This window comes from Bombus huntii, chromosome 9 (assembly GCF_024542735.1).
Source record: "Bombus huntii isolate Logan2020A chromosome 9, iyBomHunt1.1, whole genome shotgun sequence".
In the NCBI taxonomy this organism is placed as follows: domain Eukaryota; kingdom Metazoa; phylum Arthropoda; class Insecta; order Hymenoptera; family Apidae; genus Bombus; species Bombus huntii.
In genome coordinates this window covers 8005531-8032132 of record NC_066246.1, presented here as the reverse complement: position 1 = coordinate 8032132, position 26602 = coordinate 8005531, and the positions used below count along the sequence as shown (strand labels likewise).

At 38.4% G+C, this 26602-nt stretch overlaps 1 protein-coding gene and 1 long non-coding RNA gene across 8 annotated transcripts in view; one reads left to right on the top strand and one right to left on the bottom strand.

Moving 5' to 3' along the window:
* Nucleotides 1-26602, bottom strand: part of LOC126869231 (nucleolysin TIAR-like) — a 585963-nt gene that overhangs the window by 306286 nt on the left and 253075 nt on the right. The window lies entirely within an intron of this gene.
* LOC126869250 (uncharacterized) overlaps nt 1-26602 on the top strand; it is a 326016-nt gene that overhangs the window by 82731 nt on the left and 216683 nt on the right. Inside the window, exon 2 of the long non-coding RNA XR_007690866.1 lies at nt 16953-17022. This is a non-coding gene — a long non-coding RNA (uncharacterized LOC126869250). The remainder of the gene's footprint in view (nt 1-16952; nt 17023-26602) is intronic.

Sequence of the window (26602 nt, the reverse complement as noted above, 5' to 3'; positions counted from 1 at the left end):
TCTGCCTCGTAAAATACATATTTTTAACAATTGTATGCCATTTGCAATATTCCATGTCAATTTTACAATCGTTAAATAACCTGGCAATCTTGATATCTAGAATATCGCAATATTATAATATCGCAAAGAATTCGTTGTTATCAATTAATTGATCATTATTAGCAATTTAGTACCTTTATTCATTATTGATTCATCTAAATCTTAAGTTGATTTCATAATGTTGAATAAATTGTTACAAATTACAATATGAACATACAAATTACAATGAATGATTGTACTATATACAAGTATGTTGGAAACTATCTCCATTCATATACAGGGTGGTTGGTAACTGGTGGTACAAGCGGAAAGGGGGTGATTCTACGCGAAAAAAGAAGTCGAAAATATAGAATAAAAATTTTTTTTTATAAAATTTTTTTATTTTTTTTATTTTTATAGAATAAAAATTTTTTTTAAATTTTTCCATCGAGACAACGATCTACAGTGAGATCCGTTATAACGTACCGCACGCGTACCGAGCGAAAATTCAAAGTCGATTTTCTCGAAAACAAAGCCTCAAACGAAAAATTTGTATTCTATATTTTCGACTTCTTTTTTTCGCGTAGAATCACCCCCCCCCCCCCTTTCCGCTTGTACCACCAGTTACCAACCACCCTGTATAACAGGATATAAATATTGTATAATTTTCTTTTCTATCGATAAGCAGCTATAATTTCGAGTATCATTTGTCCCGTCGGTTCGCATTGCTTCAAGAATCGCTTCAGCTTTGATTATCGGTTCCATTGATAAGGCAGGTTGCTTTCATAACGCTGCTTGATTCCAATTCCTAAGGAAAATCCCGAAGACCGAGTTGCCTAATAGGCGAACCGTTCATACCAGTCTAGCTAGCTTCTGGCGTTCTAGGTGGCATCGATTTTCAAAGCGTACTTGAACCTCTTTAACCTCTCTTGTGGTCGATCGATCGAGCGAACGCTTGTGACGAGGGAAAGGTGCGAGTTTAATGAGTGTTGGTATTCGATTTAATACGAGTGTTGGTCTACCTCTGATCGCCCTGCTTCGTGGACACGGCTGAAATGGCAAAGTTACCCGAGCTATCCGAAATGTTCAAGAACCGTGCAGCGAGAGATTTCGACAGGATACAGTAATCAGGTGGGGATGGTATGGACAGAAGAAATGGAAGTTGCTTGATTAATGATCGTACTTCGTGATCACGAAGTGAAATTCTGTAAAGTGTATACCGAGAAGAATGTCTTTTTTTTTTTTAGCAAAGAAATAGTAATAGTTACATAAACCGTAAATTAATGAATACGTAACGAGGGAATTTTATTGGAAATTGATAAAAGCGGATTATTATAATGGATTCTGTTTTATACTTTTTAGTGGAAAGCAAAGGTATGTTTTGTATGATATTGATTAAGTTTTACTTTAAGCTTTTATTCCATTTGAAGATCTTTATCGTTATGTAGAATTAGATGTAATTTCATCGTTAGATAAGTGTAATTATGCCACCATACACTTATTAAATTATATTGCAAAATTATAATTGTATACAGATGTACGTACAATTGTATGTATTGTGTATGTATATATATATATATGTTAAAGTCGAGTATGTGTGAAACACAACCAATTCATTTTCATTTCCAGAAAATGGGGAAGAATGATATAATTAGATCCCTAACTATACAATAATTTCTAGTCTAAAAATCAAATACTTTTCCATAGCCAAGTAATAACATTGAAGAGAAGTATGCATTTCTACGTGGTCGACAAGAAACGTGTCAATGCGCAGACAGCAGAAAAATTCATCTAGCAAAGGTCAAAGCCCCGACGAAATATTATACAGAGAAATCTGCAAGAATCTCGGAAATAGCTCGACACTGAGAGACAGGGAAAGAGAGTGAAAGAGAGAGAGAGAGAGAGAGAGACGAGTCTTTTACAGTGACGCTGAAGAAATTTTAAACCTCCCGGGGAGAATACTGGACGACAAGATACTCCAAACTTTCTTACGCGCTTATGGATATTGCACGCCGATTCTTTTCTAAACGATAAAGAAAAAGAGACATAAGGGGCGAGATGCAAAAAAGGTGATGGGGCGAGATGTAAGAAGTAGAATAGAGAAGAAGGAAGGAAACGGTGCGATATCCAGACTGTGTTTTATACGACCATCGTGAAGCACACACAGTGTGTACAAACAGTCAAGAAGTTGCTAGTATATGGGTGAACGTGTATACGCATCAGGCTCGTTGTGTACACGCTCACTCACGAGCGTGTACACACAATGCTATCGCTTATAGGAATGCTTATACACCATGACCTGCACCAACAGTGTGGCAGCGAGGGAAACCTCGGTGCAAACGTCATCGAGTACAGTGAGAGATTATGCGTGGAAAGGGGGCCGAGAGAGCAAAGGGAAGTCGAGGAGAGAAGCACGCATACATCAAATCAAGGAACTTGAGAGATCGACTACAACGTCAGAGGAACTCGTTCGTGACATGCGGTGACGTTTGACGTGATCTATAGCTACGAAGGCACCGCTTGTCTCTATTCATCATGCCGTATCTACTGACCTAATAATGAGTAATTACTTAATAATTCCAAGGAGATGGAAGGGGTAAACGATCTCTCTTGTTTTATCGCGTTCGCGAAACGTTAGATCATGGCCTGTTAAATTGCTATTTATAAATGTCTTTAGTTATTAATCTATTAATTGGATCCTTTGCTAGTTGGGAACTTGTAGCGCACAAGGTATTCAAGATCGATAACTGTAGAGAGATTCGCCGCAGGCTTTGCACATGTAAACGTGATAACACGTTTTTGATACGTATGGTAAATTTTGTAAAGAAATGATCGTTATTATTGAAATCGAAAGAACTTGAATGAATAAGTTGTAATCAGATGTTAGTGACATATTAATAATTAAAGTCGATGTTATACAGAGAAAAATAAATTAACCAAGGAGAAGATAATAAGAGTAAGAAAACGAATGAAAATATATCTATCGATTTATATTTAACATTCACATAATGTTACAATTTTTAGTAGAAGCTTGTATCTGGCTTGATATAATAGTTCCAAATCTACAGAAACATTCTTTATCCCATAATTACCGCTTGGGTACCTAAGAATTATCGAAGTTTCCAACTATTCCTTTGAGTAATATCTATTGAAAATATATATTGAATAAGTTTATTATGAAAAAGAATATTCGTCGGTTGTTAAACGTTAATTAACGGGTGGCTGGCTGAAAGGGGAAGTTTTCTCGGGCGGTCGCGTCGGCGAGATCGCGGCAGATTAAAGAAGGAAAAACAAACGAGGTGGTTCAGAAAACAAGGAAGGGGGCGACGGTAAAGGAGCCCGGATAAGGTTGCAAGACCCGTTGTATGTTTAATTAAGAAAAAATCCCATAACCCGCTAATGGGCGTAACGGTGTCGCCGAAAAAGAACGTAGGCACCACAAAAGAATAGAAGAAAGTGCTCTGCTTGGCGGATTTCGCGTGGCTACGAACAAGCCTCTGCCCTTAATTCCGTAATACGAATATATGCACGTACAGGCGGGAGAGGAAAAGAGGAGCAGGCGTAATGCACGCTCGTCTAAGTACAGTCTGTAATTATGAAATAACCCTGGACCCTCTTTACGCTTCTATTATCATAGCTTTTTACGCCAGCACAGGAGAAACCACGACAAATTTTTCCGTAGCTAGGGCCGTGCTCAAAAAGTCGTTCTCCATTTTTCTCGTTTCTTTCTCTTTCTACCTAGCGCGCAAGGTATCCGTACGCTTCGTCGTTGACAAGCTATCGTCATTGTTCCGCTGGTCGTGTCCTCTCGTTAAATGCCTTTTTCCTTCTACCCAACCAACTTTCGGTTGCATGGCTGAACTTTTTCGGATTTAACTAGATTTTCCACTCTCGGTGTTTATCATGTATCCCATCGGGGATAAAGTGATACATGCGTGTTCACGCCGCGGAGAAATCCGGAACTTTTGCAATTTTACCGAGTTACATTCGTTTGAATTGCATCCGTCTCGTATAATCCCTTGTATAATTTCGCGGCTCGTGTACAACCAGCTCGCTGCACCGTTAATGCTGCCGAAACCTACTTGCCTACGGTTTGTTAGCTTTATGGCATTGCGATTGTGCCGAAATAAAAGCTTGAAATTGATTTCGTTGGTTGAGAATAATTAAAAATCGGTTTCGAACGTGGTATGATATGAGTTTGATCCATACGCGGCATATATACGTATATCGCTTCGAAATGAATCGTTTAAAAACATTTGTCAAAGTTTGGCAGAATTTTTATTCTACTGAAACAGCTATTTGTTTCTTCTGTATTTTCTACTGTCACGAATTGCCTTTTCACCGTTGCCATTCGTTATACGTTCTAACCTTTCAACCGAATCATTAAGAATTAATAGAGACGAATTAATTTCAGTCGGATTAGTTCTGGTCCTTGCAAATGTAAATGTAATGTAACAGGAGATTTCTGAAATCCCTCAAGCTAAATAAATTAAGTTCTATTAACGAGCCGGATGACAAATAATTCATTTATCTTTCTCGATTAATAGCTTAGAAAGACTTCTAACCACACGTACCGTATCGCGTATCTTGCAAACTTCTACCGTAAATAAATTATCGATAAATTGTTAAAAATTTTTCAAGTAACCAGTTATGCATAATCATCGACGAAGACGAACCATATCGCAATTATACACGTCGTTCAGTCGCGTAACTGTAATCTTTCCAGGTGGATTTCGTTTGAGATTTCGTGGCAGCTGGTTACATAAGCTCATCGGGCCGCTCCGATTCTTGAATAATTTATGCCGACTTTGTTGAGAACCGCTGCGCCACAGAGACCAAGCATCGTGCATACGCGATAAGACAAGTGCAATGTATTCTCTGGCTATATGCGCGCACACACAGGCCTGACCTAGCACGCGCAAAAATCATGTATGCACGAGGGCATTCCAGAAATATGCCTTGATAAATAATAACTGAAGAAAAACAAAGTTTTGCGAATGTCGACGAAAAAATTACCATTTGTTTCGCCTCCTCCTACGAAGCAAAACATCCACGCAAGCTACTCGTATTCGCGTTTCAAGCAATCAGACACATGCAGTGTTATTTAATGTCTGCTACTGTTTCCTGGCTTTATATTTATCTTGTTTTATAGGTACATACAGAAACTGTTATACAAGGTTTTCCATTAACCCCATTTTACAAGCGCGTTGTTTTTCGTCTATGCGCGTACAGAAGGTTAGTTGAAACTGCATTAATGAAATGGTTTCCGACGAATGGTTTTGGTAATTGAATATCTCGAATTTTATTTAAAAGGAGTTGATTGCAAATTTTATAATGTTTCTATAATTTATTCTAGCCCTTCGAAATCATGTGCTATGCCGAGATAATATATACTTAATATATTCAAGTATAGACTTTATATATTGAAATTTTAAATGTATATATACAGTTTTGTAATATTCATAATTATTTAGACAAATGATAGTCAAACGATCTAAAACTTCCAAATGTTCCTGTTTATACATTGTTTACTGTATGAACCTGTTACAAGAAGACTAATCACATATTCATTTCAAGAAAGTATACTGAATATATCACGTATATAGAAATCTGTGGTGTAAAGAGATCAATGAGTAATAAGTTATGTCCATGATCAGAGACATTTCGTATTCAAATACTGAAATCTGCTATTTCAAACTATTTGTTTCACAATTGTTTCACAAATGTTTAAAAAGAAAGATATCGAAATGATTTGAAGCTTCTGAAATATTCACACACTTGTGAACGGTTTTCTAGTCTACCCTTATTCGTTACATTTCGTACTTAATTTATTCAATCGCGACTAAACGCGATAACGCGATATCAAAAAATACCAATTAATCATAACTTTTTCACATCACTGTACCGAACAACGAAAGATAAATCACGATTGAACGTTTTATTTTTCTTACATCTGTACTTGTATTACTCCAGACGCGTGTCTTTTAAATTACCTCTCTGCTAGCTACCACAGCGTTTTCAGCCTACCCTCAACTTTAATTTCGGCTGCGGACACATAGAAAAGAAAGAGAAGAACGAGTCGCATACTTTCGCCGTTCTACTGAAACAACTATCAGACGATACGTGTTGACGTCACCAAGCACAATACATGTGCAGCTAAGCGTGGCCGTTCTTTAGCTACGATATCCACGCGTTATACAGCCGCGTGGCCGCTTCAACGTTAGCAGTTACATCGTGTTTCACTAACACCCTATTCATTACCCTGCTCACTCCATCGACCTCGTGTACACGAGTCCGGTCTGCATTTCAGTCTGCTCGCATTAAAGCTCTAAATACCGTGTGACGAGCGCAAACGGCTGCCGTGTCAGGATGGCCCTATCTACTTCCTCCCGCCTCTTGGTCTCACTCGGTCTTTCCACGTCTATATCTTGCCTGCCCATCTGCTTTCACCCCCTGCCTCCTCTTGCCCCTTAACCACGGCATTTCTCTGCATATGCGGCTACCAGGCTATTCCCTATTAAAATCCGAAACTACTCGGGCAAATTTAGAATCTGCCAAGTTCGAGACGAATGTTACGAGTCGGGCTAAAAGCCACTTTCCTTTTTTCGTTCATATTACGTCTGAGTTTATATCGCTGTATCTACTGCGCGGCGTAACGAGGACAGCTGGTCATATAACATCACACGTTCGTTTTGTTATTTCTTTTTCTTTTTTCTTTTTTTTTTCAATTATTATTAAGCATTTGATATCTCATGTGTGGTTTACTTCCGTTGCAAAAGTATGTACAATGTTTCGTTTCGTCTAGTTCCGCAATTGGACTTGTGTAATTAACTTCTTTAAAATTTTGGTTTTACGTCGCATTGTTTCCAGCGTCATTTGTAGACCATTTATAAACGAATGTTTAAACAAATTCAAATTTTTATGAAATGACTAAGGAAATAGAGTTTCAACATAAATTTATTTTATTCTACAGTATTTATTACACATTATATTTAATAATTACTGTATTTTGGATATTTCACGTATTTCTGCATATTATGTGCATTTTAGTATTTTTAGATTTACCATAGATGCATAAACAGCTAACATTACATAACATTATTACATAACATTATTTTATCTACTTCTGTAACTTTCCTAATTTTTTCCCCTCTTAACATCTAAATCATTGTTGATCTAGATCTTTGATCGAATTGATAACGAATCTTATTGTACGCGATACAAAAGTTTCATCTTACGTACATGTCATTCAATCGCTTTACGTTCGGTTCGTTACGTTATATTGTAATCTTACAAGCTATGTTGAATACGAAACATTTCGGTACTGGTTGATAACTTCATTGGTTATTAGAATTGGTACTATAATCTACGTATGAGGAGAATCAAACCAACAGAGGAATACCAATTCCAGGAGATGATTCATTAAATCTGTATTCGACATGAGAGCTAACAGTACGTGTAGATAACAGTTCACGGTGGAATTCGATCTCAGATAGCAACTGTAATTGTTAATCGGTACAGGATATCGTTACGTATTACGAAGATATAGCGTGGAAAGTGCGAACGTTTATAATTTTACAAACTTTTATTATCAATACGTCACTTACATTATCGTTTCAAGCATCGTACTACAGGCGTAGTACTTATAAATGCTTTGTTCGTTGTTTGCTTTATGCAGTTTATGCACGTTACGATAACTCTCATCAAGCATTCCGTATGACATTTTAACTAATTATTATTGAAAGCTATTGTATCAAGAACGTTGTACATTATCCGTTATCACTAGCGATTTAGCAACCACGCTGGGCTGTACATTTTTAAAAGGTTTCGTCCACATCTGTGTTGCAAATTGTACACTATCGTTGCATATTTTTGTTTGCTATTGTTCTGTATGCTTGGCCGTCGCTGCTCGTTGTCGACGCGACCAGAAAATTTCAGGACCTGGTAATTCCATTAAACCTGCACATTATCATTCATCGAGAATTTGCAGTACGATGACAAATTCCACGAGATTCGCCACAACATTTGCCCTAATGTTATTTTCTGTCGAATTTAAACCGGTTAAATTAATAGAGGTCCCTGTTTTTTTATCGTTTATCAGGCACCGATCAAATCGTGGAAGTTGAAAAAATAATGTCGTTCGTTAACTTTTCTAACAATATTTAGGTACTGTTCCAAGTATTGTACTTTTCGGATAACGACAAATATAAGTAATTTTTATGGTTCTCGTTCCATTTCATGGAACAAAAAATTCTTTAATCCTGTTTCGTTCTTTGGATCATTTGTAGGTACTATCATGCTTTTTATTCTTAATCGATATTATAAATTTGAGTGCTAAAGTATCTCTCAAAAAATATTAACCCTTAAAGGCTTTTGACATTTCATTCCATACGAATATTATTATGCAATATTAATATTGATCTATAATAACCTAATCTATAATAATATTATTACCCCATAGAAATACCATCGTAATATTTTTAACCATTGTAAATAATAACTGTTTCACTTCTCGTTTAATATTTAATATAATCATAAAATTGCATTTAGTTGACTGCATTGATTTTTCAATTGAAAAACTAATTTATCAGAACGAAATTGCTCCTATCATAGCATTAATGTTTACTTCTTATAATGATAGCCTTTAAGGGCTGTAAATCTTCTCGCTTGTTACAGAAGGAATGCGGTTGAGACACACTATACGCACATAAATTCGAGATAGTAGAATTAAATCAAGTTGAACATTTATTAATGTTTCAACAAAGATCAAATACAAATATTTTATATCAATACGCTGAAACTTATCCTTTGAGTCATTTACCTTATTTGATCAGAAAATATGCATATATAGATAAATAAAAGTGCATTTATGGAAATTTATCGTTTATATGATTCATTATTTTCTGTATTATTTATTTTAAATGGTCAATTGTGTTTGTATATAAATAAATACCATGTTTTATAACATTACACATTGATATACACCATATGCAGTATTTATCCATTAGTATACAGGAAAGCATTTATGAAGGATTCATATGATTGATTCATGACGTATGATTTATAATTTTGCCATTTATTTATATATTGTTTCTCGATTCCAAGACGATACTGTTCGGTTCGAATACAAAATAATATCAGGATTGGGAAATAACATTCAAAAATGTCCTTCTCTGTACATAAACGTGAAACATATTCATGTATTTTTAGAACAGAATTGAAAGGCAAATATTACATGCTAACAGAAAAGATCACTATTCGTTTGTTAAAAATATATCTGGTACAATACAAATTTTATCGAAGTGCTTGAGCGAACAAACACGGTAGAAAATTTTAGAATAAACCAGTTCGACGGAGTTATGAAAACTTAGAATATTATCTGTTTAATACTTCTGCATGTACAAGGTATATGTTTCAAATATCTTTTTAGTTTGATATTAAAAATGCAGAACTACGTATATAGTTCCTATAATTAAAAGTCACGCACTTTTAATTATAATATTAACGTTGCCTTATTAATGCGTCAAGTGCTCCTTGAAATGTACTTTATAGTTACATATTTTAAGTATCTACCAACCTGTTGCATTTCCTCCTAAAGAAAAGTATGTTAAACATATATTTGTTGCGGCTGCGCGAATATTTCACGTTTAGTTGTCTCTATTTACTGATATAGAATATTTATGCCAAGTATATATTTGGTTACAAAACATGACGAAACGAAACGAATATTCATATTCCGATTCAAAGGGGAAATTTAATGCACGCTGTTAACACAGATTTTTTTTACTGATTTTTACTGATCATCAATCACATATGGAATCGTAATAGTTGTCTTTGGATACCGTTGTGACTGTATAATCATCGGATAATATCACGTTTAAATGGAAGCTTTCACGTATACTCTGTAGTCTATATCACGTAACTAGCGCTAAGAGGATCAATTGCACGGTGCATTCGGTTAGTACGCTGAAAACATAGCCTTGATTTCTCTACTCGCAAGGAAATTTATTCTTGGGTCTTTTTTTATACATGACGTTGGCTACTGTAGCCATCCAGTAAGACAAGTTCGATGCATCATATAAGCATCAGCTAGCATCGCGTTCATGTCAAGACTCTCATGAGTACCCAAACGAGTAGTTTGTACCTCAAACACCAGCGCACAACACTCGAGTTTGGAACTGTGAGAGGGTGACAAGCAGGATAAATCACACTGTCGTGTTTTAATCGACTCATCTAAGTAAGGCGGTGAGGACACGAGACTTAACTCCTCTGATCGTGAAGAAGATTATCATTAAATCTCTTTTCGTCTTTTCGATATACATCGTCTAACTAGTACGTTATGACTTGGTAAAATTATGTCCTAATAATAAAATTAATATTCTTGATTGTCAAACACTGTGACAGTATTTTGACGTTTACAAAGCTCTTGATGTTTAAGTTTGTTAATTTCTGAACTATGAGATGAGTAAAGGAGGTTCCTTGGTCAAATATTTACCTGTTCCGCGATACGGTCAAACAAAGGGAGATATGTTTTTGAATTCTACTCGTGCGTCATTTCTTCACAATTTCTATGATAAATGACAAAGTCACTATACGTGTTTTATCCCTTTGAACAAATTATCGATATCGGCGTCGGTCATAAGATATAACCCGAAATAGTTAAATTAAAGGAAAACATTCTTCGATGCGTCCTCCAAGAGCAAATGACAATTTTCTGCAAGAGACACGCACACAGCATATCCTTCTTATACGCCAGCGATGTTTGAACACCAGGAAATGTGAGTGTGAACAAACTCCTTAGTGCGTCTGAAGATAAGGAGTACGATAGCAGATTCTCGCACGAGCGCGTGTGACGTCGGCGAAGACGACGCGATACCTCAGACGAGAAATGGCCTCGTAAACACAGGGCGAGGAATTCAAAAGGATGAGATTAGTCGCGTACGTGGCTGGTGTTTCCACTTAGAACCGCGTCTCGCTATTTGCTATGCAAATAATCTATTCGGCCCGCCTCCCGGTGTTTAGTTGTACACATTCAGCCAGCCAGCACACGTTCCATCATAAATATGTATCATCTGGATGTAGCTACGTATCTAAATACACACAGAGATGTGGCACACAGACGTCTAGGCGTAATCGCTCGCGTCGCTTGTACGCCGTTTGCGTAGGCACACACGCGCAAAGGATTCACGCGAGGATACGTTAGCCTGAGAATGTTCGCGCGCGAGACCATGCGCGCTCGTGTCCGCTCCGTACTTATACAGTGTACGATGGAGCACGGATGCCAGAGAGGTGTAGATGAAGCTTGAAGAGGAGTGGCCAAGAGTAGAGTGGCAGGTACGCGCGTGCTTGCATATTAAGGCGTGTTCGCGGAAAATTATTTTTAATGCGCCCAATTAGAGAGGTACATGTTACAAACATGATTTTCATGGAAGATAAATGAATTTAATAAACGGAAGTCTCCGTCGAGCTACAGGCAGGAGCAGCGCGCGCTGTTAGGCGGCATATGGAAGCGACGTGTGTCTGAATACGAGCCACCCTCTCTCCTTTCCTACGTTCCGTTTCTACTGCACAGACCTGTACGGCTAATTATCGTCGACGGGATACACTTTACTACCACAGGTTCATGACGAGAAGCGCCTTACACTGGCATGTAAACGCCTGGCGAACAACGAAAACATAGAAAATGCCAGAAACGAAGGCGTAGAACGGACGCCTCTGGATATCCGCCACCTCGCGCTAATGAAACCCGTTTAAGGAAAATTATTGTCGATGCTAATGCGGACCGTCGATGCTACGAATCTCAGGGACATGGCTACTTAGGACAGACTGTACAGGGCTATCATATATGACGAGATTGAAAGGGGCAAGATAATATTAAAAATCGTTAGAGGAACGGACTCGAATTTTTACAGATCGAAGGCACGGAGTAGTAGGAATTTAATATGAAAATTACGAATGACTGTATCTGCATTACTTTACTGCAGAAGATAAGTTACAAGTTCTCGAGAGGAGTATCGCTACTGGTGTTGATGTTTTTAATTTAATTAGAGCAGTTTATCCGCATAAAACAATATTGCATAAGTCATAGCGAAGTGTTTGAGTAGGAATTATCTGGCACGTGCAGTTTTACTATTTACTTACATTTAAATACGCTGGATTTCAATTATAGCGATTGTATCGCGACTATTACACAATCGTTTTGCCATCTATTTTCATTTAACACTTCTCACTACAAACAGAATATCTCACAGAATTCTTGAAGCACTTAAATCTAATTAAGATACGTTCCAATTACTTTAATCACGGTCGAATAGCTTTACAACCAATTCCAGTGCAGATACCTTCCGTTAAATTAACCTATGCATACGTATCACTGTTATACAGAGAACCTCTGAAAACAAAGTATCCAGCGTTTCCGAGCAATTTGCGCAGATAGGTTTCGAGGCACGCTCTTGAACGTTACCTTTTACCATGCGAGCGGACGAGTTATGGCTACTAGCGTCCAGGAAAACGTCTATTCAGTCGGACTGGCGGCTGAGAGAAGTTTCCACGATCTCGGACCGTCCAACGTAACCGAAACCACGAACGCGTAGCGTTTCCAAAACGCATTTGCATAGCCACTGGTTTATACTTTTTCGATATCGAACTATGCGGTAGCGCTGCGGCCCAACACAGTCGATTCGACCGTGCGCGAAATTGCGCCGCTTCGGCCATCCTCTTTCCACCCGACTGGATTTCAGTATCGTCGTTACGTCGTTGCTAATTTAAGGATCTTGACGATCTAACTACTCCCCAAGGTCTCGCGTACCAGGCTCTTTCGTTGGTTTGCTGGTATCGTTACCTGCCCAATATTACGATACGATGGCCTTACTGTTGCCGATGGTAGCTTTCGGCTACCCATCACTTCTACCAGCCGCTTTTTTGTACAGCGTTTCAGCGGGGATACGATGGCTCCGACGTAATATTCGTCTCGAATACACTCACGTTCCGAGTTTAAAAGAAAAGATACTCTTGGGACTGGTTAAACGCTTGGAACTTCTTCGAGCGTTCCCTATCGACGGTTAAGAATATTGGCGAAGTTGCGCCGTTTCATTGTGAAAGTAGGTTCAATCACGTGTATATATATTGTTGTAAAAGGTATTTTAATAATAAATTTCAAAATGAGCACGGTCACCCAAGATTTTAAGTACCTGGGTGTGACAAACTGTGTCCTAAATGTTTGCAGTTTATTTCAATTGAGTGGAAGGGAATGTAAAAAAGAGAAAGACTAAACGCACGTGTGCTCGTTGAATGGAGTGGTCGTTGTATGGAACGTTGTTGTCGAGTTGAATCATTTTATGTTGTCCAGTTGTAGTTTTATATTGAATTGTAGAGTGAAGAACTAACCTGATATGTTTATTTATGTTTTGATTTACGAGTAAAACTATTCCAGAACTATATCCCTCTATTTAGTTACAAAATATCATTATATATGAGCGTTCCAAAGCGTTCCAAATAAGAAAACTAAATACTTTCGTACGATCAAGACGATTCTAGAAACAAACGTATTTCAATATATTTAATGCGATTTACAGAGGAAAATGTGCAAGTAAATCTCCTTTTCTGAATGAATTGTTCTTCTACGTGATTAGAATACTTCTGTTAAAATGTTACTTAATATTTAATTCTTCGAAGAAAATAAACTTTGAATATCGTTTAACTTGATCTGTCTTTTTCTAAATTTTTTGAAGTTTCAAATTAGTAATTGGTAAGTTTGATACATACGATGTAAAGTATTCTATTCGCAGATAGAATTTTTGAACAGCTTAGAAAGTTAAATTAAGATCACGTTAAAAATTCCATTATTACTCTTTCTAAGTTTCAACACAGTCTGCGTATAAGCTAGATTCTTACGTTTTCTACATATTTAACATTATTCTCCCAATGCGCACGTATCGGAGAACTCGTCATCTTCGTTTCCAACTTCTAAGCGACTCATTTACATCTCATAGCTAAAATATTATTCGATCTTATCCAGGATATCTCGTTTATCTGATTCCTAAATACCTTGGCTGCTTTCATGAGATAGAAATGGATCGTGTCAGAACAAAGTTAGTTGGTTCAATATGAAAAACTCTACGATTTACGAATTTCTTTCTCAAAGGTTACTTTTTTTAAATTTTCAAAGTCACGGATATTTTTTCTCACTGGAGATAGTAAGAGATATCTTTTTCGAACATTTCACCGCATCTTCTCATTACGTTCTTTCGCGCTTTAAAGAACAAATATTCAAGTACTAACGAATCTAAGATACACCGTATGATAATGATACTCCATGTAGTTATCGTTTAGTTACTTCGTTTCTACTTCCTTTCAACAAATTTATTGCGAGGTGTATGTCGACCCAGGAGCACAATTTCGTCGAAAAAGGGGCCGTGCATCCTGATGAAGGCTAATTTTGTAACCCTCTTGGGAAAGAATAACGCGTCCTACAGGAGCGAGTTAACGATACCGGAGCTCTTTATCGTCCACCATCTCCTCACGGCATCGTGAAAGTTTATAAACGATAGAAATATCCGACTTAACAACGGTTACAGACTTTCATAATCTTCAGTAGTATTTTTGCCTCTTTTATACGTATATGCATATAATCAGATGGCAAAGATACGAGAACGCGACGTTCACTGGCGCACGTTCTGGAAATTTAAAACAATCCGCACACTTTTCAAAATCGAAACTAAACTAGTTATCGTGCGCACGCGGCAAAGTTCGAGCGTTTAAGTTATTTAGGTTATATTTTTGCTTGAAGCACACAGTATCCCGAGATGTTTTCGCGCTTGTTTGTAGACTTCGTGAATAAAGAAGACATCGTATTACCATGCAAGGCAATTTCATACTCTATTCGAACGAACAGCTCTCCACAAGTCACCTTCAAGCTTTACCTAAACTCTTTATTACCGCCCTGCCCATTTCCACGCGGAGTTTATAGGGAATGAAGATACGACTCTTGAGCTCCTCCATTGGCAACTACCTGTATATTACCTGGCGAGTGAAGAAAATGTCTTTCGCTGGATAGAAAAATTATGTGTGTGAGATGCAAGTTTACTGTTGCTGAAATACCTTTCAGAGAAATTAATTCTTAAAAAGTGTCAGCGTCTTTGCAGCTAGCTATCGTGCGAAATATTTCCTTGTTTCTTAGTATAAAGTCATTACTTCTATTTCTTTCTATTTCAATTCACCTGTAAGAAAGAGTGAAGTCTTACACGGTTAATTAAGATCTCATAACATCAGTTATAACGAATTATTTAAGCAGACGTAATATAATGGAGAGTAAATGCGTTACTATCTTTTATCATTTTCAATTTAGAAATAAATTAACTCCCATTGAAGCGTTATTTTTGTATTATTGTGAAATATCTTTTCTTTCGCGGGTAGCTGTGTGCTTTCGTTAATACTTGATAGACAATTTAAAAGAATTATTTCGCAGATTTAGAAAAAGATTCAGCGATCTTCCAAAAGTTATTATTTCGTACAATTGTTCGTAGATTAACTTCGATATTTAAACACCTTAATTTCTTTAAATAGAAACAGTAATCGCGTTGCAAAGGAAAGAACAATGCTCGTAATATTAAATAGCACAGAATTCCATTGCACAATATCTTAATGGAAGCGCTCCGATGTAGTTATGTTTTAAGATTTATTTGTAGAATAACATTGACAAAACGTCGTGTCCTCGATTCTTAAAAATGTTCCAACGATCGTTCTTCAATTTGCAACTTGATGAGTGGATATCTTCTATTCATGTCGCATGATTGAAATTCCAATCCCCTGACGGTGCCGCTATCCTTTTGCTCGATTTGCATTTCCATGAAGCCTTCGGCTCGATCCTGTTAGCGATCAATTAAGAATTTCTTGAAGAAATGTAATCAATTAAATGCAAAAGCAAGAAAACGCGGCGCGATTAATCGTAGGAGGCGAATCTTTGCTTAATCAGGTATCGCGGTTGCCTTTATACCATGCGTGCAGTCTCATTAAGTTTTCTTCGTATGCACGTACGCCATTCACGGCGACGGTATGTGAATATCGATTATCGTAGTCGCCAGTTTTTAACAGCGAAACCACTTAATTGCCGCATAAAGTTTGCAGAAAAGTCGAATACACGTCGAATACACGTCGAATACACGTCGAATACACGTCGAATACACGTCGAATACACGTCGAATACACGTCGGAGAAAGTGAGTTCAATTTGTATGTAGATTTCACTATGTTGCTCCTGTTTATAGTATAAAATTCTAGGTTGTAGGATGTAATCATCTCTATTAGAATTTATATGCGGCCACGTAATCGTCTAAGGCTTGTTTTAGATGCGAGTGCATTCCAATTTCGTTTCGTGTTTAACGTACATCGAGAATTAAACGGTTATTGCATGCGTTATCAGTTCCTTTTGCAAAAATAACGTGAATAGGAAGAATAAAACTTTGTGCAATGATCGATATCTTCCTCTTTCAGAGCAACTTTAAACCGAACTAGCCATTACGAGAAAAATGTGGTTATTATTTTATCAAGTTGCAATTTGAATAACCGTCTATTCTAAAATATCTGAAAAAGCTAACCGTATATGAAACAATTTTTTAGGATACTTTTTTCATTATAAATACCTTTGCCTAAAAATATTCTTCGCTTTGGTATCATTTTACGTGAGATGAAACCATTTGCGGGGTGAACGTTGCAATTTGTAATTCTTTTCCATCTATTTGCATTATTAGATTCTATTTTTCAACATACTATGATCTGGAAAGGAAATGCGGAAGTTTGCTGAATATTCTTTTCGTCGTTACTAATTCCTCTGTCTAAACTCTATAGTTTTATGAAATTTGTTGAACTCGAAATATTTAAAGCACCGTGATAAATAAATTTTTCTTTTTAAATTATGGAAACTTTTTTATGTTTCAGACTTTCGTGGCGAACACCTGTAAAGAGTCGGCTATTTTAATACATTTTTTGTATCTCCACAAAAGAATGCGTAAGTTACCCACAGTTTTTAATATTACGGCGTTTATGTAATTTTTTGCACATTATTTTACTTACTGCCTGTACCTTAATCAAATTTTTATCGTATCCTACGTTATAACGAGTATGTTAAATTGATAAAATACAACGTCATCGTTATACTTTTGATGAAGCTACGGAACGTAACCCAAGTTCGGTCGCCGCAAGCGTTTCTCTTTTTATTTTCCATCGACTTGTCGTACTTTTTGGAGGCGAAACGGGTCGAGTCTGGAAGGTCTCATTAGTGTATAATTACCGCGAAATGAGCGACAGCCTGGCTAGGCTTCGTGGTTGCATCGCTTCACCTGTAACTCACTACTTTATTCTAGCAAACAACTACCGCACATCGATACACTATCGTGTAACATGTAACTGCTAGATCAGCAGTTACGATAAGCCGAGAATTATGTTGACAATGTTAGTGAGTGAAATACAGGTTAAGCCTACTGGCAGGTGCTTCTGCTGGTTGGCTTAAGACAATGTAATTAAATGGATACTGTGATAATTACACCTAGCGAGAGAGAAATGCATGCTTGCGAAGTTTCCATTTACTGGATGCTTCTGTGGGCTTGCAGCTAACTATCGTCAGTTGGCTTTTCGTTGCAATCGCGCTTTCCAATCGGTATCAACTTACTACTCTTTCGTTTTCATTTGTACAAAAATATTCGTATTCCGAAAAAATATCTATTGTCCGTGATTCATGATCGTAAATTTCGTTAGAAGCACGTTGATATTTGATTGTCACTTTGGAAAATTTATTGTTACTTCACGGTTTTCCATTAATAGAAATGATGAAACGTAGAAATACGAAAGGCGTGAATGGTATACATTAAAATTAGCACAGATAAAAAGATTTCGTACTCGAAGCCAATAAAAACGAATAACGTAGATATATCGTAATTTATGGCGGTAATAAAATTTGGAAAATTTTAGTGCCGATGCAGTTTAAATCGGTGCAGTTCTATCGCGACAGGGATTATTATTAATTACCGTGGAGCTGGCTACAATGCACTTGATGGTTCCTAAATAAAAGAAAATATCGACGTATGTAAAAGTAAGAAAAGATCATAAATTACAGGAAAGGGAATAAAGAGCGTGTATCCTGTGACTACTTTTGTCGAGTGATAAATTTTAAAGTAAAAGTACTATGCTAACGAACGTCGCGCTAGAAACGTGATTAATTCATCAAAATTTAAATGAATCGGCACCGTTGCGTTATTTCCGAAGTTCGTCGCGGTTTCGCGTGCTGTCATTCTTTGTTCCGTGTCAGAGATGTCATTTTTCCACGGACAATACTTATCGTCTTTGCCCGCCGCTCTCCTTTTTTTTCTCCCACCGGTCAAAAAACGAGTGACGCCCGATGTTCGACAAAATTTGCATATTTACTGGGCCGAACCGGATTCGATGCAAATTTCTGTTAAATCTTTTCCCATCACCTTCCCTGCCTAAAGCGGTCGTGTCCCGTTAATCCACAGGTTCGTATCGGAAAAATGGCCGCAGACACGTGGAGTAGCTTATGGCATGCCCGGTAGCAGTTTATTTAAAACACCTATGCGGTTTTTGTCGAACGTGCATCGTGCGCACGAATTCTATCAGAAACTGGCTGCTTTCGAACAACCGACTGACGTTTCATCCGGTGTCAGCGGCAGCTTTCAAACCATAGGAATAAAGAATTATAAAATTCTGTATCTCCAACTGATGAGAACGTTAGAATATGTCTCCGCCAACGCTTTGTCAATTTATGATTCGCGGCCTGATTTTTGATACGACAGTGGCTTCGTTCGATCGAATCGCAGTTAACAAGTTTCGGTCGGTTTGTGGAACATCGGTTATGTCAGAATATCGTTGTTAGAGCAAACGTAGACGTGAAAAGTGACGTATGGATTTTGGAAATAATAACGGCATCCGCATATATATCGCGGTCTTGTGAGAACCATTTTATTCTTTTATTATTTGTATAGCGTGCAGGTTAGATAATGCTGTGATTTTTATATGATGATATTATGATTATATGATGTACATACATAATTGGTAACTCAAATAACTTACGGAAGGATAGATGACAATTATTGGAATATGTACAGATGTCCTATCTAGTAGCTGACAACACATATAAAATGACTTTACTTCTTATCAATTTTGATAGATGCAAATGGATCATTGCATTCATTGATTCGATGATACCTATACTAGTTAATGAATATGCTAAACAGAATAGATAGCTATTGCACTATCGTCTGTTTCTATTTGCACGGGGAAAATGTTCTGAAGGAAGAAAATATGCTTGCATTGTCGGTGGTCACTCATCGCACCTTCTGATCAGCTGTTCAGTATTTCTGACCTATCGAGGTTTATGATCAAATAGTTTCTAGATCTTTCGACAGTTTCTGTTCGTATTAGGTTCTCCGGAAAGTGTCTTTCTTTCGCAAACATGTGTTTTACACTTTCATACAAACGTGAAACCAAATCTGTGAAATGTCACGGTGCTTATCTCAACAAAATAAAATGGAGCGTACATAATTCGACAAAATAATATAAAACAAAAACGTTGTGCGTCTATTATTTCCCCATACAACGAAAGAAACCTTTTGGACAACCTATTATTTCAGTATATTCGCAACGTGATGCATGTATAATGAAACTTAAAGTATTAATCATTCGTTTCCCCCGAGTAAAAAGAAAATAATGTACTGAATTAAATTAAAAATAAAAATCAGAAATAAATGAGAAAATAATGACTAAATTACAATGAACAAAAAGAAGTAATTGTAAAATTGCGTCTGGTCACTGGGATTGGACGAAAAAAGGACAGACAAATTTCCATTAAATCGATTTATTCATGCAAACAAAGTGTTACAAACCTGATCTATTGCCGACTACAAAAATTGTAGAAAGGATAAAGAAACAAAAAAAAAAAAAAAAAGAAAAGAAAAAACACGGCCGCGTATATATCGGGCACTCTTTGCGGCATAATCTTTACAACCGCCATAAACCCCGTTTTTCATATCGTTCGCAAGCTCCTTACCCATCTCTCTTTTTGTTTCTTTCCCCTAGGCACGTGTCATGGCGACAAAATAATTTTCCCTCCAAGGCGGATAAGGCTTCCCCAGGTGAATTTCTGCATTTTAAAATTACTCGGTTAGCTAACTGTAGGGGTAGATATACGGTGACGTGATTCATTTCTTCGTTAACGCTGTATTTCACCTCGTGATCGTTGCTCTTTCGCGCGAACACTTTCCGCTAAACCCCAACGTGGTTTTTATCGACAAAAGTTGTGCACCGTCCCGATGACGCCTTTGAAACTCACTACGATCGCATCCATTCAAAGTGCGCGTGAAATTAAAGAATCTCGAAGCAATTAAGCGTTGGAAATCGATGTCAGGTGGAGTGGACAGCTTATAACGCGAAAGAAAATTCTCTGTGGAGCGGCGGCGATTGATATTTAATTATTGTTCCGCCACTCAATGATAGCCGGGATCCTATTGTCGTTTCGAAACACAATTTTAAGTACACTTCGTTTTTTGTACAAATCGAACCTAGAGCGATGTATACATACTTTGTTTTATACTTTCGACAAACTCTTAAGACTATGTTGTTTGTCTCGATGTATTTTTCCTTCGGTGGTGTTCCGTATAATTTAATAAATTGAAACGATAGACATTCTATCAATAAATAATAGATACTTATTGTTACAAATTACACTGACTGACGTTCTAAGTTGTGATTTAACTATTAACTTATTATTACGATCATTTTTGCTCGTATGCTTGCTTGTAAACGCGAGTTCACAAGCTAGTTCGAACTTACCTCTGCATACGTTTCGCTTTACGTTAGAAAACAAATAATTGGAGAACTGCGTCTAGCCACTAGGATTAGGCGATTTAAACAGATTACTTGTGAAAAATTGATGTCGTACCTTTTCCTCGCAAACGTCAATTCGATTTCACAGGTTAATATAAATCATAATTATTTTCCAAACAAGAACCAAGATTAGTCATGCAATTACTGCGTGCAACGAGAAATTTGTAATTCTGAAATGAGCATACGCGAAAGGAAGGAACAAATCGAGTCTCGTCGCAATCCATCGTGCAGGAACGCAAAATGACAGGAAATAGCGTCGCGTCAGAAAACAGCATCCGAAAAAAAAGGTATTTGTTCCGATGTGGACAGTTTTTACGAAAGCAGACAGGGACATTCGCGTGGAATCAGAACACATACAGCAGCATTCGTATCCGCTGTACGTTTAACGAGTGCCGTAAAACGATAGGATGTTAAATCGCTGGCCATGTACAGAGCGCACATACTGGATTCTGTGCGAATGTGAGGGTAAAGAGTTGGACGCGAGAACTGCGATGCTGTGTTGTTGCATAAATGGCGGTATATTCTAGCAAAGAGAGGTCAGCTTATTCACGCTACCTGAGTTATCACACACCGGGGATTGCAGTGATTCTCACTGTTCAATATCGTAGTCTTATCCAACGATGTTATTCCGTCCGTTCGGGGGATACCACGCAACAACCCCTGCATCTCTCCCGAGAACTCTTAACATAGTAATGTTCGGTCACTGGGCAAGTCCGGCCGTGTTTATCTTCCGTGCCAATTCTTCTACGTTTTTAACTCACGCCAAGCTACACCGCGAACTCAGGAGACTTCGTTTCTTGCCCTTACGAATCTTTATTAACGACGAAAATTAGCAGGGTAATTTCTCAATTTCAAGGACGAATTAAAAGTATACTGCAAATTTTGATTTCCAACTTGCTTGCAAACTTTTGAAAAATTGCCGCGTAGTCTAACGTTTGAGTATGCTGGAGATTTGAAAATAAAATATATAGATATTGTAGTATCGTGGACAAAAAGGTCTAAGAGATATCGGGTAAACCATAAACAGTGTCGAATAGTTTCGTAGAAAAGGCCTACATGACCCTGGTCACGAGTGGTTGCGGAACATGTGCGTGGTGGGTCTAAGAAGAGTCAGAAGGGTCAGTAGAGAAGCCAGGGAGTGTGAATCGAGAAGTCAGAGAGTGCGAGTTGCGTTGTCGGGATAGTGTCGCTAGCGTTGTCGTGAGAGTGTGGTCCGCGTGAGAGAGAGAGAGAGAGAGAGAGAGAGAGAGCGAGAGCGTTGGATCCGTGGTGACGAGAGTTGCAAATTAACTATTGAGTTGTCTAAATTATAGTCCGTTATTGCGACTAGTTCACATTAAACAACCATCGTTCTTCTGTTTAATCAACATCTGTACAATCCATTTATTGTAAATAAATCATCAATAACATTTATTCCCGATGTTACAATATTAAAGATATGTCATAGATAGTGTAAAATCTTTAATGTGCGTATCTCAATTCTTTGAAACGTTGGATTTTGATAACATTGTATGAACGTAAAAAACGTTCAAGTCTGGGAGAGACCCATATTATTGTACCTTTGAATACTAAAGATTGTTTTGGTTTACAAGGTCTAGAGGTAAATGAACTCTGGACAGATTGTTATTGCTGTTTCTTGTCATCTTTAGATAGAGCTACATAAGAAGATTAAGTTTTTATGGTAACATTCGTCGATATAAATGTATGAACGTGTTCCCTAAGACAGTGTATTGTTATCCTTCCTTCGATCGGCATAGAGCATTGAGCGATTACAACCAGCATACACTACCTCTTGTAGTTATGCTGATTTTGATACATCGGACTATTACGAATTCATCCACTCGTTTCTTTATCAAACAAACCTACATGTTTGATCCACTTCAAATTGATCCACTCGATGTGATCGAAATCGAAAGAGGTGAACGTGTTGTGTTCGAAATGACGAGTGCCAATAAGAAACGGCAATAACAATCTGTAATTTACTTAATAACGCGTAATGATACATTTCCTCGTAAGAACCATGGATTGCTGGTGTATTGGTATTTTAATACCATATATGGAACATGTATAAAACCTACCAACCATCTAATCAACTGCGTTAAAAAGACAATTACACGTCCGAAATCGCCATCGTCACGCTGTAATCTGAGAACCATCGAAATCTTTCGTGGAAAATATCGAAAAGACGGTTTCCAAATTGAGTCCGCATTTTTCTTCGAACCAATCTGCGAGAAACGTGCTCGTAAGAAGCGGCCTGTGGCTCGAGGTTCCGCTTGGCACGCGGCGGCACCGTTTCCAAAGTGTGTAACGTTCATAAAAGTCACCCTGATCGGTGTTCACGGACACGTACGCGAGGCGTGTGCACGCGAAGTTCGGGCGAACAGAGGTGGAGCGTGGTTGCATTAACTTGATTAAAGCGCGTATCCTTCCATCAACGGAACGCCGATGGGCGCACGTGAAAATAATCTTTAAAGCGCCGAGTCCGCAAGAACAACGAATTTTTTTCGCGCAGATTTCCTTTGTAACCGACCGGGATAAAAATTGTACGGGGATCTGATTGTTTTCCGTGCGGTGGAACCTGATGGGCAAACGCAATAATCATCTCGTGTTTTTCTTTCCGCACCTGTAATTATCAGCAAACCTTGTACGCTGTTCGTTAATGCCCCCCCTACGGGTATAATCACACGCATCGTACGTATTATAAGCAATATACTAATTGTACACGGTTGGAAATTTTGCTACGTCGCATAGCGTAACGTCGCGTTGGGCAGCCAGACGTTATTCATTTCCTGGTCGAAAATCGGCTGACACTTCGACAATATTAAAAAACAATATTTGCCCCGGCGCTTTCGACTCGTCTATCCAATCTCGCGTTAGTCGCGCTTGGTTTCGATCGGCCGAAAAATCACAGTGCAATCTGGGAACCGCGAAACGCAACGAACAGGCTTTCGAATGTGGAACAACCGCTATAGACAACCGGGTCGAGACGAAATTTTCTATTTGCCAATGGAGGCCGGGAGTTGTAGATCAGTTCGATTCGACTAACAAATTCCAGCGATAAATTGTGGCTCGTGTAATCTCCAACGGCGGATCTCGTGCGACAAAATCGAGCACCGATGTTGAGAGGTTAAGTGACATAAGCCTGCAGGGCAAAGCCGCGCGTATCCTCGTGTCTATTAGACGATATATGATGGCAGCGTGCACGCGGCCTGATCTCGCAGACGCCCTCCGTACACGGGGGTTTACCGATTCCCTCGTCGACCCGTGCGCTACCCACAAATGCTATCCGCAGTGCTTTCACCGCACAACGCTACACACCACCGGTAGTAACGCGATACACCACGAGGTCCAGGCAGGATGCTACTGGGACGTGTGCGCGAGAACCTCGGTTTCCGTACAACATCGAGGACAAAGAGAATGCACGATGCACTTGTCTACCGCGCCCGATCCTATTCTCTCGGTTCATCGAGCTGATCGTGTCGTCAGTTAAACGCGGCTATTGCGCGAACGCGAATGTCACTACACACCTGTACGCCTCCCTAGCTCGTTTACAACTCGAGAGACCTGCTGGAACCCACCGTATCCGATTAATGACCGTTTCTTACGTCTCGCGATACGTACGAGGGATTCTTGGTTTTCTCGTTGACGATCGTAACGTTGCACGTGCTTGACTCTTACAAATGATACCTCGTGAGAATTTCTGGAATGCCGAGCCAGTCCACGTGCATGTACATGCATATGTATGGATCAATCCGTTGATTTGATAGCTCTCGAATTGCGTTGCGGGAGAATTGGAAAGCAAGTGAAAACTTCGTCACGTAATATCGGCTGTACCAAAGTTCACATATTAATACTCATTTTTGGATTATTTTTGTCGGTTCTGACGTTTCCCGCGAGAATAGCTTTCGTTTAAGTCGAAGTATATTTTTCTTGGCAAACTTTCCTATGCTTTAATGACTGGATGCTTTTATTCGATTAAATTGAAACGTTTTGTGTATCTTTCATATTGGACACTATCGTATTTACGGTATCGATGTATTGTAATGAGTAATGTTATCTGCACCTGTCTCTCGATAGAAATTCTTTCATGAAAACTTGTTTATTCGAACGTGAAGTAATCTTATAGCTATAACGTTGGTCACTCCTATAGAGGCTACCGGTCTTTTTTCTACTCAAATGATCCTGCATCTATCAGAATAAATGCGTAGTGATTAAATTATGTCAAGTGAGCTTGAAAATGAGAGGGAAACTCCATAACTTTCCAATATGATTCCAATAAGATTACAAACGCAAAATGCAATTACATTCATCGTAGGTTACGTTGGTTTCATATTTTTCAGATGCTTCATATTTAATTAGTATATCCTACCGTATAAGCCAAGCTCAGAGATTCCAAGACATTTCCATCAAATTAACTACATTTGCATTGTTTCTTTCATTTTCCATTTTAACAGTGTTGTTGCGCGCTCGTAATAAAAGAACGCTACTTTCGCCACGACAACCTTCTCTAATAAAAAGTAAACTGAAAATAAAACCATCAAAGAGCAATTGCTCTATTCGTTCGAAAAATTAACAAATCGTCGCGATAATTAATTAGAAATCCTATTTCGTACGCGAGTATTTCAGAACATTCGTTTGGCATACATTCATTCGTAATACAAACGTTGCTTATCATTTTAAACGGCATAAACTACGAGAAGGGTAACCGTTTCACGCGCGACAGTTCTAAAAGGAAGCTTGAGCGAAAGAGAAAAGGATAAAAAAACGAGAAAGAGCGCGCGTAAGAGAGAGAAAGAGAGAGAGGTGAGAGAAAGAAAAAAGAAAGAAAAGAAGAAAGTGTACAAATTACACGAGCGCGAGAATTAATGACGCGAATTAGTGAAAAATATTTATGCTCGCTATGAGGAGCGGCCACTGCGTGGACGGGTCGCTTCACAGCACAAACCTACACATTATTCCCACGTACACGTACATTAATAAAGAAACACGACTCGCGAAATTTCCTGCTCTTTCGCGAGTCATTAAATTTAAGTACCACGTCGAGGGAGGAGGTGGGAGAGAAGTTAGAAGAGAAGGAGGCGGAGGAAGAGACGGAGATGAAAAAAAAAGACAAGTTGGCGAATGAGAAAGCACGCGACAAGATGTATATACGCGAAAACGCTAGACGACAGAGTGTGAACGGAGCGAAAGAGAAGCGGAGGGATGGAACGAGCGCGACGAGCCCCGAGCGGGTAAAACTGGCGTTGGCGGGATGTACGTGACAGAAAATGAGAGACACGGGAAAGACAGCTTGTGTTTTGTTAATAACGATAACAGCTCCAGTAATGCATATAAACAGCAAAGGCGTGCTGCTTATGGTCTAACGGTAAACGCTTTGCCAGTGATAAACGGAATACGGGAGTGGGACTCGCGGTGTAACCCCTTTGTGCCGAAAAGCTCCGTAAATACTGGCACGATTATCCCCTGGCGCGATTCATAATGCAGGAAAAACGATGCGCGATTACGCAGTCTACCAGTCAAGCTCAATCCGGCTCTACACCACGACCTTCCAATCCGCTTTCTTTCTCTTTCCAGCCCTTTTTCTCTCGTTTCGTTCTACACCGTGCACCGACGCCATCCTATGCTTTCAAGGCTCGCAACTTTTGCTCTCTTTTTGTTCCTTCGCGACACTCCACCGACGATGATCATATGAA